This window comes from Equus asinus, chromosome 22 (genome assembly GCF_041296235.1).
Source record: "Equus asinus isolate D_3611 breed Donkey chromosome 22, EquAss-T2T_v2, whole genome shotgun sequence".
NCBI classification, from domain to species: domain Eukaryota; kingdom Metazoa; phylum Chordata; class Mammalia; order Perissodactyla; family Equidae; genus Equus; species Equus asinus.
The window spans coordinates 63,568,309-63,583,894 of record NC_091811.1 but is presented as its reverse complement, the minus strand read 5'-3'; the positions used below and the strand labels follow the sequence as shown (position 1 = coordinate 63,583,894).

The window sequence follows — 15,586 nt, the reverse complement described above, 5'->3', positions numbered from 1 at the left end:
TCATTTCTGCTCCACATGTAGGAGGTCTCAGCTAGGGTGGCTTCAAAGGCTAGGGATGGCTGGGATGATTTGACTGGGACAAATGACTGGGACATTGGTTCTTCTCTACATGGCATCTGCTGGGACTGTGATGTCCAAGATGGCAGCTCCACTCACATGTCTATTGCCTGGGCTGGGTTAGCTAGAATAGCCAGGGCTATCTGGCATCTTCCTCTCTCCATACATGACATTCTCAAGACAATTGGACTTCTTACATAGCCAAGCAAGAGTTGCAATAACTAGTTCCACGAGACCCAGGAGAAAGCTGAAAATCTTCTTACAATCTAGCCTCAGAAATCCCAGATTCACTTCTGCCCCATTCTATTGGTCAAGGAAGTCATTAAGACCAGCCCAGATTCAAGGGGAAGGCAGGAAGAGAGTCCACCTCTTGCTGGAGGAGTGGCATGTGCATAGGGAGGGAAGGAATTGATGGCACTACCTTGGATACAAGTTACCACAGTAAGTAGCATTCTGTGACTAGGTTTTTCACTCAGCAATAAGTCTTGGAGAGCTACCCAAGTTAGTCCATATAGACCTACTTCATTTTTCCTAATTGTTGCATGATATTAACTAAGATTATACCACAATTTTTTTTTCCTTTTTCTCCCCAAAGACCCCCAGTACGTGGTTGTGTATTTTCAGTTGTGGGTCCTTCCAGTTGTGGCATGTGGGATGCCTCCTCAGCATGGCCTGAGGAGCAGTGCCATGTCTGCACCCAGGATCTGAACCAGCAAAACCCTGGGCTGCTGAAGCAGAGCCCGAGAACTCAACCACTCGGCCACAGGGCCAGCCCCATATACCACAATTTACTTAGACACTTGCTCTTTTGGAGACTTACAATTGATTTCCATGTTTATGTTTTAAATCATTTTAAATCATTCATGAATATGCTTCTTTTTGTTTGTGTTCCAGTATTTCTATAGTTAATACTGAGAAATGAAATGTAGGATATAAACATATTTAATGGATGCTATCAACTTGCCATCTAAACTGGCTCATCCAGTTCATACTCCCCCATGGATGCCTGGCAGTACCAGTTTCCCTAGAAGTCACTTGATATTATCAAACTTTTTAAATGTGTGACAATTTGATTGGTGAAAAATGGTATCTCATTCTTTTATTAATTTTTATTTCCCTGATACTGTGAATACTTACTCATCATTGGGTTTGTTCTTCTGTGAGTTACTTGTTCGAATCTTTTGCCCATTTTTCCATTGTACTCTTTTATTTTTCTACTATTTATAGAAATAATTTACCTATTCTGGATTCTAAGCCTCTTTCTGTTGCCTATTCAGAGCAAGATTTGATGAAAGTCAGGATCCTGGCTATCTGACTGGAGCTCAAATGAAGAGGATAGCACAGCTATGAGGCTCAGGATCTGATGTCACTGCACCATCTTCATAATTTAGTCTTCCAGAGTGAACCAGAGTCCCAAAGATTCTCCAGGAAAAACCCCATCCTTGAAGTTACAGACTGTACCCTTGACAGTGTTTCTCAAATTACGGTTCTCAACCAATGATCTCAGGATCATCTCTGTGCTTGTGAAAAATACAGATTGCTGGGCAATGCCCCAGGTCAGCTTCATAATAAAATGCAAATTATTAAAGACACTATTTGAAATATGGATGGATGCAAATATTATAACATATTTTTGTGGGGTTACTTTTCCAGCTTCTATAGCCATTAAAACCAAGTATCCAAAGAAACTCAAACCTTTGAATTGTAATAATCTGAGAAGAAAAATGATGGGAGAACAAAAGAGTATGTGTCTTCATTGATTATAGAAGTAGTCTGAGCTTACAGAAAATGGGAAGAAACCACTTAGAGAAGACAATATCGCTTATCCAGAGGTAATCATGTTTATTTAACATTTTCATATATTTTCTCCTATGCAAATAGACAAATATACTTGGATATTTCAAAATTGAGACAAAATTATGCATACAATATTAGGTCTTAGGTTTTTTTGATTTAACATTTTATCATGAATACTCCTTCATGATAAAATGAATCAGGATTCTTACTGGTTTTATCTTATTCCATTGTATAGAAGAACCATGATGTAATTTTTATTCTCTTATTGTTAGACTCATTAACATAGTAAGAACTATCATTTATTGAACAATTAGATGGTGCCTATAATTGTGGAAATAATTTTACATAAAATTTTTTCTTTTTAATAGATTTTATTTTACAGCAGATTTAGATTCATAGCAAAATTAGGTTCATAGCCCCTTCACATTCATAGCCCCCACCCCCATTATCAATATTCCACATCCAAAGTGACACATTTGTTACAGCTGATGAACCTACTTTGACACATTATAATTATTCAAAGTCTGTAGTTCACATTAGGGTTCACTCTTGATGGTGTACAATTTATGGGTTTGGACAAATGTATAATGACATATGCTCACCATTATAATATCATACAGAGTAGTTTCACTGCCCTAAAAATTTTGTGTCACACCCACTCATCTCTCTCTCCCCCAACCCTGGCAACCACTGATCTTTTTACTGTCTCTATAGTTTTACTTTTTTCAGAATGCCATGTAGTTGGAATCAGACAGTATTAGCTTTTACAGATTGGCTTCTTTCACTTAGTAATATGCATTTAAGTTTCCACCATGTCTTTTCATGGCTTGGTAGCTCATTTCTTTTCAGCACTGAATAATATTCCATTGTGTGAATGTATGACAGTTTGTTTATCCATTCACCTACTGAAGGACATCTTGGTTGCTTCCAAGTTTGGGCAATTATGAATAAGCTACTATCCATGTGCAGGTTTTTGGTGGACATAGGTTTCCAGTCCTTTGAGTAAATATGAAGGAGCACGATTGCTGGATCTTACAGTAAGAGTGTGTTTAGTTTTGTAAGAAACTACTCACTGTCTTCCCAAGTGGCTGTGCCATTTTGCATTCCCACCAGCAATTAATGAGAGTTCCTGTTGCTCCACGTCCTCACCAGCATTTGGTGTTGTCAGTGTTCTGGATTTTAGCCATTCTAATAGATAGGTGGTGGTACATCATTTCAATTTGCATTTTTCTAATAACATATAATGTGGAGCATCTTTTCGTATGCTTATTTGCCATCTGTATATCTTCTTTGGCGAGGTGTCTATTAAGCTCTTTGGCTCATTTTTTAATCAGGTTGTTTACTTTCTTACCATTAAGAATTCTTTGTATATTTTGAATAACAATCCATCATCAGACATGTTTTTCACTAATATTTTTTCCAACCCTGTGGCTTTTCTTCTCATTCTTTTGACATTATCTTTCACAGAGCAGAAGTTTTTCATTTTAGTGAAGTTCAGCTTATCAATTATTTCTTTTAATGATTGTGGCTTTGGTATTGTGTCTAAAAAGTCATTGACATACCCAAGGCTGTCAAGGTTTTCTCCCATGCTATCTTCTAGGAGTTTTATAGTTTTGCATTTTACATTAAGGTCTATGGACCATGTTGAGTTAATTTTTGTAAGGGGCATAAGCTCTGGGTCTAGATTCCTTCTCTTGCACGTGGATGTCCAGCACCATTCCAGTACCATTTTTTGAAAAGACTGTCTTTGCTCCATTGTATTGCCTTACTACTTTGTCAAAGATCAGTTGACTATATTTATGTTTTTCTCTGGACTCTCTGCGCTGTTGCATTGATCTATCTGTCTTTTCTTTCACCAGTACTATACTGTCTTGATAACCATAGCTTTGTAGTGAGTCTTGAAGTTGGGTAGTGTCAACTCTCTAACTTTGTCTTTTCTCTTCAGTATTGTGTTGGCTATTCTTGGTATTTTGCTTCTCCATATAAACTTTAGAATCAGTTTGTCTACATCTGCAAAATAACTTGCTGAGATTTTGATTGGGATTGCATTGAATCTATAGATCAAGTTGGAAAGAACTGAAATCTTGACAATATTGAATCTTCCTATCCGTGAACATGAAATATCTCTCTGTTTATTTAGCTCTTTGATTTTGTTCATCAGAGATTGGTAATTTTCTTCATATAGATCTTGTACACATTTTGTTAGATTTATCCCTAACTATTTCATTTTGGGGGGGTGTTAATATAAATGGTATTGTGTTTTTAATTTAAAATTCCACTTGTTCATTGCTGGTATATAGGAAAGTAATTGATTTTTATATATTAACCTTGTATCTTGCAACTTTGATATAATCACTTAATAGTTCAGGAGTTTTTTTAATAAATTATTTTGGATTTTCTACACAGAAGATTGTGTTATTTTGAACAAAAACAGTTTCATTTCTTCCTTATCAATTTGTATACCTCAGTGGTGAGAGAGGATATCTTTGCCTTTTTCCTAACCTTAGTGGGAAAGCTTCAAGTTTGTCACCATTAAGTATGATATTAGCTTTAGGGTTTTTGTAGTTAAATCTTTATCAAGTCGAGGATGTTCCCCTCTATTCCTAGTTTACTGAGTGTTTTTATCAAGAATGAGCATTGGATTTTGTCAAATGCTTTTTCTACAGTCTATTGATACAAGCATATGATTTTCTTTTCTTCTTTAGCCTATTGATGTTATGGATTACATTAATTGATTTTCCGATGTTGAACTGGCCTTGCATACACGAGGGCAGACCTTGTTAAGAAGAACGGAATGCTCTGCAATATTTCAAAATTATTTCTTTTCCCCCTTCCCCTGCCAGAAGCATAAGGGTATTTTTCTCCAATATTCACTGTCAGAACCAGGTCAAACCTCTGGAAGCAAAACTCGCAAAAGTGTGGGGTCTGCCTTATGGCTGGGCCTCCCTGGAGTTTTTAACTCTGAGTTTTCCACTGAGCCTCTAGAAATGCATCAAGTACAGCTCAGGTTTTCCCACACTGGCACTGGTTCCCTCGGAGTTTCTGCTTTTGGGTTTCTGCTCCAGTGTTTCGATTCTCTGCATTTGCTTGACTGCCTCTCCAACGTTGGAGGCAGTGGTTTGTCCTGTGACTTTACTTTCCTTACGGATCTAAGAAGAATTGTTGGTTTTTCAGTCTGTCCAGCTTTTTACTTGCTGTTAGGATGGAGCGGCAACTTCTAAGCTTCTTGCGTACTGAATTAAAAACCAGAAGTCCTGAACATTCATGTATTATTCTTTTATTCCCATAATTAGGTTGAATCATATGAAATATCCAGTATTTGATGAGTTTTGACCTACAAAAATGGCAATTTCATAAGATTCAACCTCATAGATATTACCATTCTTATACGGATACTAAGCTTTAGAGGTTAATTATGTGCCCAAGTTACACAGCATGTGGAAAAGCTAGGATGTGAACCCACATCTGTATGATTCCAAAGTCCTCATCTTAACCATCACTATTTTATGTTACTATATTTGGGGTGTTATATTTATATTTTAAAACAAATCCTCTCCCTTCTGTTTCTATTACCATTGCTCCTTCCAGTTAAAATAATGTTGCTTCTACTTCTTATAATTATTATATAATACCCTGATGATCAGAAAGACTCATTCTTTCCTTATTCACTTGTCTAACCTCTTTCTTTTATTGGAAATCTACCCTAATTAAACAAATTAACTACTTCAAAGGCTAGCCATGGAAGCATCACAGAGCACTTCACTTTCCCTAGACGCAAGATGCTCTCTCCTGATACCTTTATCCTTTGACCTAACGTTTCAGATTACCTTGTTCAGGTCAGTTATTTTTACCATAATAATGGTAAAATGGGCATATTTCCAAAAGTCTTCCTATGTACAGACAAGATCAGAGGAAAAACTACTCACTCATTAAGCACACACAATGTGCCACTCATAATGGAAAAAACATTTCACACATTACAAAATTTCATTCTCACTGTAATCCTATGGAGTAAAAATCACTATCCCCATCTTATTGATGAAAAAATGGAAACTTAATTAACTTGTTTGTGAGTACAGAGAAAGAGACAGAGCTAGGATTTTAATCCAGGTCAGGAGCCTAGGCAGGTACTGATTTTTTACAAGAAGGGTGGACAGTAATATCCATCTCTAGTGGCAAACAGACACCACGCCACGCATGCTGAGTTTCAGTCGTCTTCTAAATACATCTTAAATGTCCTGAATTCTTACTCAGATGCTTCTCTCTCAGCACAGTAAAATGGTGTCTACGTGACCTCTACACTTTTATGCCTCAGTTTCCCAGTTCTGTTGCTAGACTGTGTAAATTTAGGAAAGCCACTTAATTCACTGAGCCTTGACTTTCTCATCTACAAAATTAGGTCCACTTAAGTTTTAAAACTCTACAAGTCTGCATATAAGAAGCAAAAAGACCACTATCCATCAGACAAGAGAAAACACCACCTGTAGTTTGTAAATTACAGAAACTTCCCATGCTAAGAAAAATCACAAACTAACTGAATATAACTGATTTCAGGGTCATCTGAAAATATACAAGGTCAAAGAGAAATAAGATGGAACTGGTAATATAGAAGTGAAAAACATGTGAAGCATCTATAAGGAAACTTAATGCACTGCATCAGTTGTTTTTACTTTTGCTGGGGGAGTGTTTTGGTTGTGCTGTTGTTTTTGTTTCTTTTGGAGAAGTGTTTTGGTTTTGGTTTTGTTTGGGGAGAGTGTTTTGTTTCAAAGAAAGAGCACTGACCTTGAGGGTAGATAGACCTGAGTTCTAGATTCAGATTCAGCCTATTTCTTACTCTCGTATGATCTGTAGGAACCCATTTTGTTTGATGTGCTTTTGAAAACAATGAAAAATGACCTGGAAGAAGCAGATAAATTGCTATAAACTAACAAGCCACAGGACTGAATCATGAAAAATAGAAAATCTGCTACTAATAAGGACATTGAAACCTCCCAACAAAAATAGTCCAGGGCCAGGTGGTTACATGCGGAATTCTACCAAACATTTAAAGAAAAATTAATGCCAATCCTTCTCAACTTCTTCCAAAACATAGAAGAGAAGGAAACACTTCCAAACTCATTTTACAAGGCCAGCATTACCCTGATACCAAAGCCAGACAAGGACACTACAGGAAAAGAAACTGCAAGCCAGCAATCCTGATGAGCATAGATGCAAAAATCCTCAAGAAAATATTAGCAAACCAAATTCAGCAATACAGTAAAAGGATTATACACCATGATCAAGTGAGATTTATTCCAGGGATGCAAGGATGGTTCAACATATATAAATCAATCAATGTGATACACCACATTAACAAAATGAAGGATAAAAGTCATATTATCATCTCAACAGATGCAGAAAAAGTATTTGACAAAATTCAACATCCTTTCATCATAAAATCTCAACAAATTAGGTATAGATGGAATGTATCTCAACAGCATGAAGGCCAAATATGAGAAGCCCACAGCTAACATCATTCTCAATGATGAAAACTGAAAGCTGAAAAGCTTTCATCTAAGATCAGGAACAAGACAAGGATGCCCACTCTTGCCACTCTCATTCCATGTAGTAGTGGAAGTCCTAGCCAGAGTAATTAGGCAAGAAAAAGAAATAAAAAGCATTTCAATCAGGAAAGTAAAAATTGTCTCGGTGTGCAAATGACATGATATCATGTACAGAAAAGCATAAAGACTTCACCAAAACACTATTAGAAATAATAAATAAATTCAGTAAATTTCCAGGACACAAAATCAATATGCCAAAATCAGTTGTGTCAGTTGTGTCTCTATATACTAACAATAAACTACTGGAAAGAAAAATTAAGAAAACAATCTTATTTACAACTGCATCAAAAAGAATAAAATACCTAGGATTAAATCTAACCAAGAGGGTGAAAGATCCTTATATTAAAAACTATAAGGGGCCAGCCCGGTGGTGCAGCAGTTAAGTTCTCATGTTCTGCTTCGTAGGCCTAGGGTTCGCTGGTTCAGATCCCAGGTGCAGATGTATGCACCACTAGTCAAGCCATGCTTTGGTAGGCATCCCACATATAAAGTAAAGGAAGATGGGCACAGATGCTAGCTCAGGGCCAGTCTTCCTCAGCAAAAAGAGGAGGATTGACAGCGGATGTTAACTCAGGGCTAAACTTCCTCAAAAAAACCCACAAACTATAAAACACTGATGAAAGAAATTGAAGAAAACACAAATAAATGGAACGATATCTAGTGTTCATGATCAGAAGAATTAGTACTTTTAAAATATCCATACTACCCAAAGTGGTATACAGATTCAACACAATCCCTATCAAAATTCCAACAGCATTTTTCACAGAAATAGAAAAAACAATCCCAAAATTCAAATGGAACTACAAAAGATCCTGTATAACCAGAGAAATCTTCAGAAAGAAGAACAAAGCTAGAGGTATCACATTTCCTGGTTTCAAACTATATTACAAACCTCTAGTAATGAAAACAGTATGGTACTGACATAAAAGTAGACACATAGATCAATGAAACAAAATAGAGGGCCCAGAAATAAACTCATGTGTATATGGTCAATTAATTTTCAACAAAGGAGCCAAAAATACACAATGGAGTAAGGATAGTCTCTTCAATAAATGGTGTTGGGAAAACTGGATATCCACATTCAAAAAATGAAACTGGACCACTATCTTACGCCATACACAAAAATAAACTCAAAATGGATTAAAGGCTTGAACGTAAGACTTGAAACTATAAAACTCCTAGAAGAAAATATGGGAGTAAGCTCCTTGGAATTGGTCTTGGCAATGACCTGTTGGATTTGACACCAAGAGAAAAGGCAACAGAAGCAGAAATAAACAAATGGGACTATATCAAATCAAAAATCTTCTGCATAGCAAAGGAAACCATCAACCAAAATGAAAAGGCAACCTATGGAATAGGAGAATATATTTGTACACCATATATTCAATCAAGGGTTAATATCCAAAATATATAAGGAACTCATACAACTCAATAGCAAAAAACAAACAAACAAATGACCGGATTATAAATGGGAAAGGATGTGAATAGACATTTTTCCAAAAATATTCAAATGACCAACAGGTACATGAAAATGTACTTGACATCACTAATCATCAGAGAAATGAATATCAAAACCACAACGAGGTATTACCTCATATCTGTTAGAATAGCTGCTATCAAAAAGACAAGCGATAACAATGATGAGGATGTGGGAAAAGGGAGCCCTTGTATACTGTTGGTGGGAATGTAAACTGGTGCGGCCACTGTGGAAAATAACATGGAGGTTCCCCAAGAAATTAAAAATAGAATTGCTATATAATACAGCAATCTTACTTCTAAGTATATATCCAAAGTAAATGAACCCATTATCTCAAAGAGATATCTGCACCCACATGTTCATTGCAGCATTATTCACAATAGCCAAGGTGTGGAAACAGCCAGAGTGTCTGCTGACAAATGAATGGGCTAAAGGAAATGTGGTATATATATACAATGGAATATTATTCAGCCATAAAAAGAAGGAAATCCTGCCATTTGCAACAACATGGATAAAACTGAGGGCGTTATGCTAAGTGAAACAAGCCAGACAGAAAAAGAGAAATACTGCATGGTGTCACTTACATATGGAAGCCAGAGTACAATGGTAGTGCCAGGGGCTGGGAGGAAATGGACACGTGTTGGTCAAAGGGTACAGACCTGCCGTTATAAAACACGGTCTGAGGCTCTAGTGTATAACATGATGCCTATAGTTGATAACACTGTATTGTATAATCGAAATTTGCTAAGAGAGTAGAACTTGTGTTCTCGTCAGAAATTATAAAAAAGATAACTGTGAGGTGATGAATGTGTTAATTAACTTGATTGTGGGAATCCTTTCACAATGTGTATGAATATGAAATCATCACATTGTACGCTTCGAATATAGTATAATTTTATTCATCAATTATACCTCAATAAAGCTGAAAAAGGATATTTTAAAGAAATATCTAGAGTTGTCCTTTAATTAAACCACTTATTTCTTTGATAGCTATGAGAAAGTAACATTTAAGAGGAATATCTTTACAAAGAAGTCTATAATTGGCTTGTTTTATTATGCTTTATGTGAATCGAAGCATTGTGCTTTAGAGAGAATCCATTTATATGTTTCCAAGATTTCTATTTCTCTCTAAAATAACGAAATGCTGTAGATATCCAGGAAAACCATCCTCCCATCATTAAAAATGTAGGGGAGGAGAGTAAGACTCCTCTGTGTACACAAACCCTCCCTCAGAAGAACTTCTAGCTAACTCCACTGTCAGCTGCTGCTTAAATACCAATAGAAATGAGGCCACCTTAGCTGAACAATAATGGAAAAGAGGGTCAAAGAAGATGGAAAATACAGTCTGCTTTCATCTTAGAATGGTTAGAATGCTGCCTCTTCAATAACGAATACACACTACAAAGAGGGATGCAGCTGCCGAGTGCTTCATCTCTTAACCTTCCGACATCTCAATTTTGAAAAATAAAATTGGTGCCACGGGTGTGAGGCTCAGCTAACTCAGAGTTGCAATGACATGGAGCGAAATGAAAACTGTGGAGTATTTACTGGGCAGAAAGTATCACAATAAAAGAGAAGCTGAATATGGTAGGATTTTAAAGGAACAGTTCTTAAAAGAATAAGGTTTTAAAAGCCTCATATCACATGGGATTGCGTTAAGACCCCCTACACAGTCTTTACATCAAGCCACAAACACAAAGCTGACTTTCTTTCTCAGTGGATGAGGGTATTCATGTTCAGTCTGTGTTTACTCAACATAACCAGACATTCAACCAAGAAATACACAGGTGCTTTTATGAATAAGAAAGAAATTTGTAGAAAAGGATCCTTAGAAAACCACTCTGACAGAGGAGGACATGTTAGCACATCTCCAGATGGCACCTGGTGGCTGAAAGGACACAGACATGGCTTGTGAACTGTCATGGCTGCTCATCTACAATGAGGGGCACCCAGGACATGACCGTGTTTGTTTGGTAGGTAACGCTGCCTATTTCTATGATACAGTCCATTGGTGCGGGGTGTAAGGACCCCATGTGTGATCTTAAGGATATCTCATAAAAGACAGGCAATAATGAAAAAGCGTACTAATTTGAGACGTTTGCATCTGAACCACTTTAGGAGTGGCTAACAGACTGGAACCTCAGAGAGTATGAGCTGAGCGACGTGAGTAACAGGGCACCTGAAGGAGCATCCAAGGGTCAAAAATGCAGAGAAACAAAACGCTTCTGAAAGGAACCCAAGAGGGCTCCCAGGGACCCTCACCTGAATTTCTCACTTCTTGAGGAGCAGTATGGCCTGGTGGAAAGGGCATTACCCTGGAGTCACGCAGACCTGGGTCCACAATCCGGGTCTGCCACCTAATTACCGCTTAAGTTCCTTGAATTTCTGTTTCCTCTTTTTTAAAACGGGGATAATATGCTTATTCCACAGGGTGGTTATATTACCTGGGGTAGTAACCATGGATAAAGTACCTGCTACACAGTCCATGCCCACCACAGGTTAATGTTCTTCCTGGAGGAAAGAAATCGCACACTCATGAAATGTTTGTGCTGGACGACTCCTTGGTGACCACCTAGCAGAACATCATCCTCTTCTAGAGAAAGCCAAGATCCAAGGAGGTCTAGAGACTCGGCCTCACCATTCCTGAGCTTCAGTCGTGTTCAAACAGCTCCTCACAGGCCAGCAGTCCCGCCACATCTGCTCAGGACCTGCCCCAAGTCGGGAGAGAGGGGACAACGAGGAAATTCTGCGGGCCTCCAACCCACCGCAACACAGCCTCTCCGCTTTTCTCCCTTTTATATGTTGGGCTTTCATGTAAATGTTAGTTTAAGGAAAGAGTACCATGGCCAAAAAGATGTTAGAAAGTGTCAAGCTGGGCTTCCAGCCCATCCAACGAACCGAAGTGAACACTTGGTAATAGAGGGGAGCGTGTGCCCCATCCCACAGCCACGGGCAGGAGAAAGCCTGTGTCTGTGTGGTGGTTTCAGCCTATGTCCCAGCAGAGATTTTTGTTTGTTTTGTTTTGTTTTTAGATTTTTTTTTTCCTTTTTCTCCCCAAAGCCCCCCGGTACATAGTTGTATATTCTTAGTTGCGGGTCCTTCTAGTTGTGACATGTGGGACGCTGCGTCAGCGTGGCTCAATGAGCGGTGCCATGTCCGCGCCCAGGATTTGAACTGATGAAACACTGGGCTGCCTGCAGCAGAGCGCGCGAACTTAACCACTCGGCCAGGGGGCCGGCCCCTCAGCAGAGTTTTTGAGGGACCTTTCTACGCCCAACATGGTGTACATGTGTGCACACACACACACATTCTCCTAAGGCTGCCCCAGTGCCGCGATCACTCAGGAGCACGTCTGCCTCCACTGACATTAATCAGGGACCAGACCAAAGAGCTCTTCTGCCAGGAACAGAAAGAACACTAACACCCTGTGAAGCCCCCAGAGAACACCCTTATGACACCCAGAAGAAGGAGAAAGCAGAGACTAAAGTGTGTTCTCGCTGGCCCTGGGTGTGAGGTCCTCTCCATGAAACAGGACCGGCAGGGAGATGAAGAAAAGCTTGGTTCTTGGGCAATACCAGCTAGTGTGGCCCAAGCCAGGTTTTAAACAAAACTAGTGGCCTGAGAGCTAAAGAATAACTTCATCTTTACAGTGTTAGTCAGAGTTCTCCAGAGAGACAGAAACAATAGGATGCAGCGAGAGAGGGAGATTTATTCTAAGGAATTAGTTCATGTGATTGTGGGGGCTGGCAAGTCCAAAATTTGCAGGGCAGACCAGCAGGCTGGAAATTCCTGGAAGAGCTGATGTTGCATCGTGAGTCCAAAGGCGCTCTGGAGGCAGAACTCCTCCCTCCTCAGGGACCTCAGTGTTTTTTCTTAAGGCCTTCAACTAATTGGATGCGTCCCACCCACATTACGGAGGGCAATCTGCTTCACTCAAAGTCTCCTGATTCTGTTAATCACATCTAAACAAATACCTTCACATCTGGGCTGCTGTTTGACCACACAACGGGGCACTATAGCCTACACAAGTGGACAGGTAAAATCAACCATCATATTTGCCATGTGAAGACAAGTGATACCTGTTTTTTTGTAGGTTTTTGTGGGTTTTTTGATGTTATTTACCTGTGCCTGATGAGTTTTTGTTTGTTTGTTTTCAGTCCTTGCCCACACTGGGTAATGCAGCATCTGAATTGATCTACCAGTGAGCTGTTGCTGCATAAACAAACCCCCTGAAAATTAGTGGATGAAAGCATCAACCGTTTCTTTAGTTCCTGATTCTGTGGGTCAACCTGTAGGCTGGGCTCAGTTGGGCAGTTATAGTCTCGGGTGGATTTACTCAGGTGTCTGTGGTCGGGTGCTGGGTCAGTCGAGCACTGGTTGATTTGGATGGCCTTAGCAGGGATGGTCCATCTCCGCTCCACATGGCCTCTCATCCTTCATCAGGCTAACTCAGGCTTGTTCACACAGAGGAGGCAGGGGTCCCTCAAGAGAGCAAAAGCATGCAAAGTCCTCTTGAAGCTTCAGCTTTCAAGGCTTAGAGAAATAGGGTTACCTCTTGATTGGAGATGCTGCAAAGTGACATTGTAGAGGGCACAGCTGTAGGACTCATTGCGGCCTTACAATGATTCATTATAGTCTTCCACAGTTGCCCTCAAGTACAGTCTACCGGTTAGCCCTTCAGTGCCTGACACACAATACAGGGTCAATAAATATGCTCTCCCTTCCAATCCTTTTGCTCAGCATTTTGAAGTAATTCAAGTTTTCACAAATACAGGAAGCCTTTCGTTTCTGATTCAGACGTTTATCCTGTGCTATTCTCTGCACTGGGAACCCTAGAAAGGTGGGAGCAGAAAAGAAACTGAGGGAACTTTGGTCTGTACCCCTCACTCCTAAGCACAATCATTGGGGATATCTTATAAAGGTAAATATTCCCCTTTTTAAGAACAGATTCTTAAATTTGGCCATTGCTAGGAAGCTGGGTGCCTTGTAGAGAACTGTTGCTATTCCTCTAAGGCACTGTTTCTCAATCTTTTTCATTATCACTCCCCATAACCTTTTTAGACATTTTTTTCCTAATCATCACCCTCACAGAATTTTAATACCACAGATATACTGTACACATGCTCTTTATACCTAAAAAGAGTGAGGTAGTTTTTGGCCCCAAGTTTCCCTCCACTGGGGATGAGATCGCCCTCATTAGCAATACATGCTCCTTGTCCTCTCAAGAACTTCTTCTCCAGTTCCCTCCCATCCAGGCCCCGGAATCAAGCCCAGATTTGCCTATATTCAGCTTTAATCATAAGTCATGGGCTGCTGACTCCAGTGAATCTGTCTCCACGTGACAAATGATAAAAAGAGGAAGACAGGAGAAAAAGTCAAGTGGAATTTCATAAATAGTGTCTTAAATGATGGAGGCCAGTCAAAGGGATATGACCGAAGACTGAATCACTGCCCAGAACCATCAAACCCCAAAACAAAATCCATGCCCACCCTCACGGAAACTCAAGGTCCGGGTTGCAGAGGAAATGGCTTCCAAACCAACACTGTTCCAGGCTGTCCCGATCTTTCTTCCTTTGTGTGTGTGTGTGTGTGTGTGTGTGTGCACCAGTGTATGTGCATCAGGAAGCACGATTTAGGTCTTAGTTGGTATTTCCTCCTGACAAGTGTTTAGAATCCTTCTAGTATCTTTTACTTTGTTAAGCTCGCTCAATAACATGTTCCAGTCAATCTAATTTCCAGAAGCAATGTTTTTGTTGATCTTCAAGCTTATTAATTTTTTATTACCTTGCTAAATCTCCAAAACTGTTTAGGTAACGACATAATGTGCAAAATCTCCATGGATGTGCTAAATTTGCACTTAACATTTAACCAAGAAAATTCAGTACCTGCGTGTGTAGACTTGAAAATATAATCATCCCATGACGCAAAAATACTCTAACCACAGGTAATCAGTATGTCCACACTCTGGTTTTCCTAATGAATTGATTAAAGCACTTTCCGGATCAAATCACGAGGAAATTATTTGTAGACTGGTTCTTTTCGGCGGGTAGGATCATCTGTTGAGTTAGACATTATTTTCTCTTATTCTGGCATTTTAACTGGATTAAATTCTTTGCTGAGTTTTCCCAACAACAGGTATTGTTAGGAATTAAATTTAAAGAACAATGACGAAGGTCGATTCAGTCAATGCGAGCTACATCCTTAGGCCACTGGATAACACGCTTCTCTGTCGTCTTCAAATACTGAGAGAATCCTACACCAGCAGCCTGGGGTTTCGTGGTGAGCCAGGATTAGGTTAACTGCCTGAACATCTTGAAGCATGAAGTTCTCAGTTTGATTCCATAGCCCTTTGGGCTCGAGTCCGTGAGCTGCTTGGCATATCCGTTGTGAAGTCTGGGCTTTAAGCAATGACTGATGAGGGATCAAAAATGGTTCCAGTTTAAACCGTAAAAGAGGAAAAGTGAAAGGGACAAAAAAATCAGTGCTCACACAATAGATAGGACCAGAAATCACTACCACATTTCTAGAGGGCAGGTGGAAGTATTTATCAAAAGCCTAATGTGTGCATACCCTGTAACCCAGCAAATGCACTTCTAGAAATTTATTCTAAAGAACTGACAATGAATGTGCCTATAGATTTAGTATATAGATA

The 15,586-nt window shown here is 39.3% G+C and overlaps 1 long non-coding RNA gene across 1 annotated transcript in view; it reads right to left on the bottom strand.

Annotated features, from left to right (window-relative positions):
* Nucleotides 1-5: 5 nt before the first annotated feature.
* The window catches only part of LOC106843773 (uncharacterized), a 120,932-nt gene continuing 105,351 nt past the window's right edge, over nt 6-15,586 (bottom strand). The window contains exon 3 of the long non-coding RNA XR_011497109.1: nt 6-15,345. This is a non-coding gene — a long non-coding RNA (uncharacterized lncRNA). The remainder of the gene's footprint in view (nt 15,346-15,586) is intronic.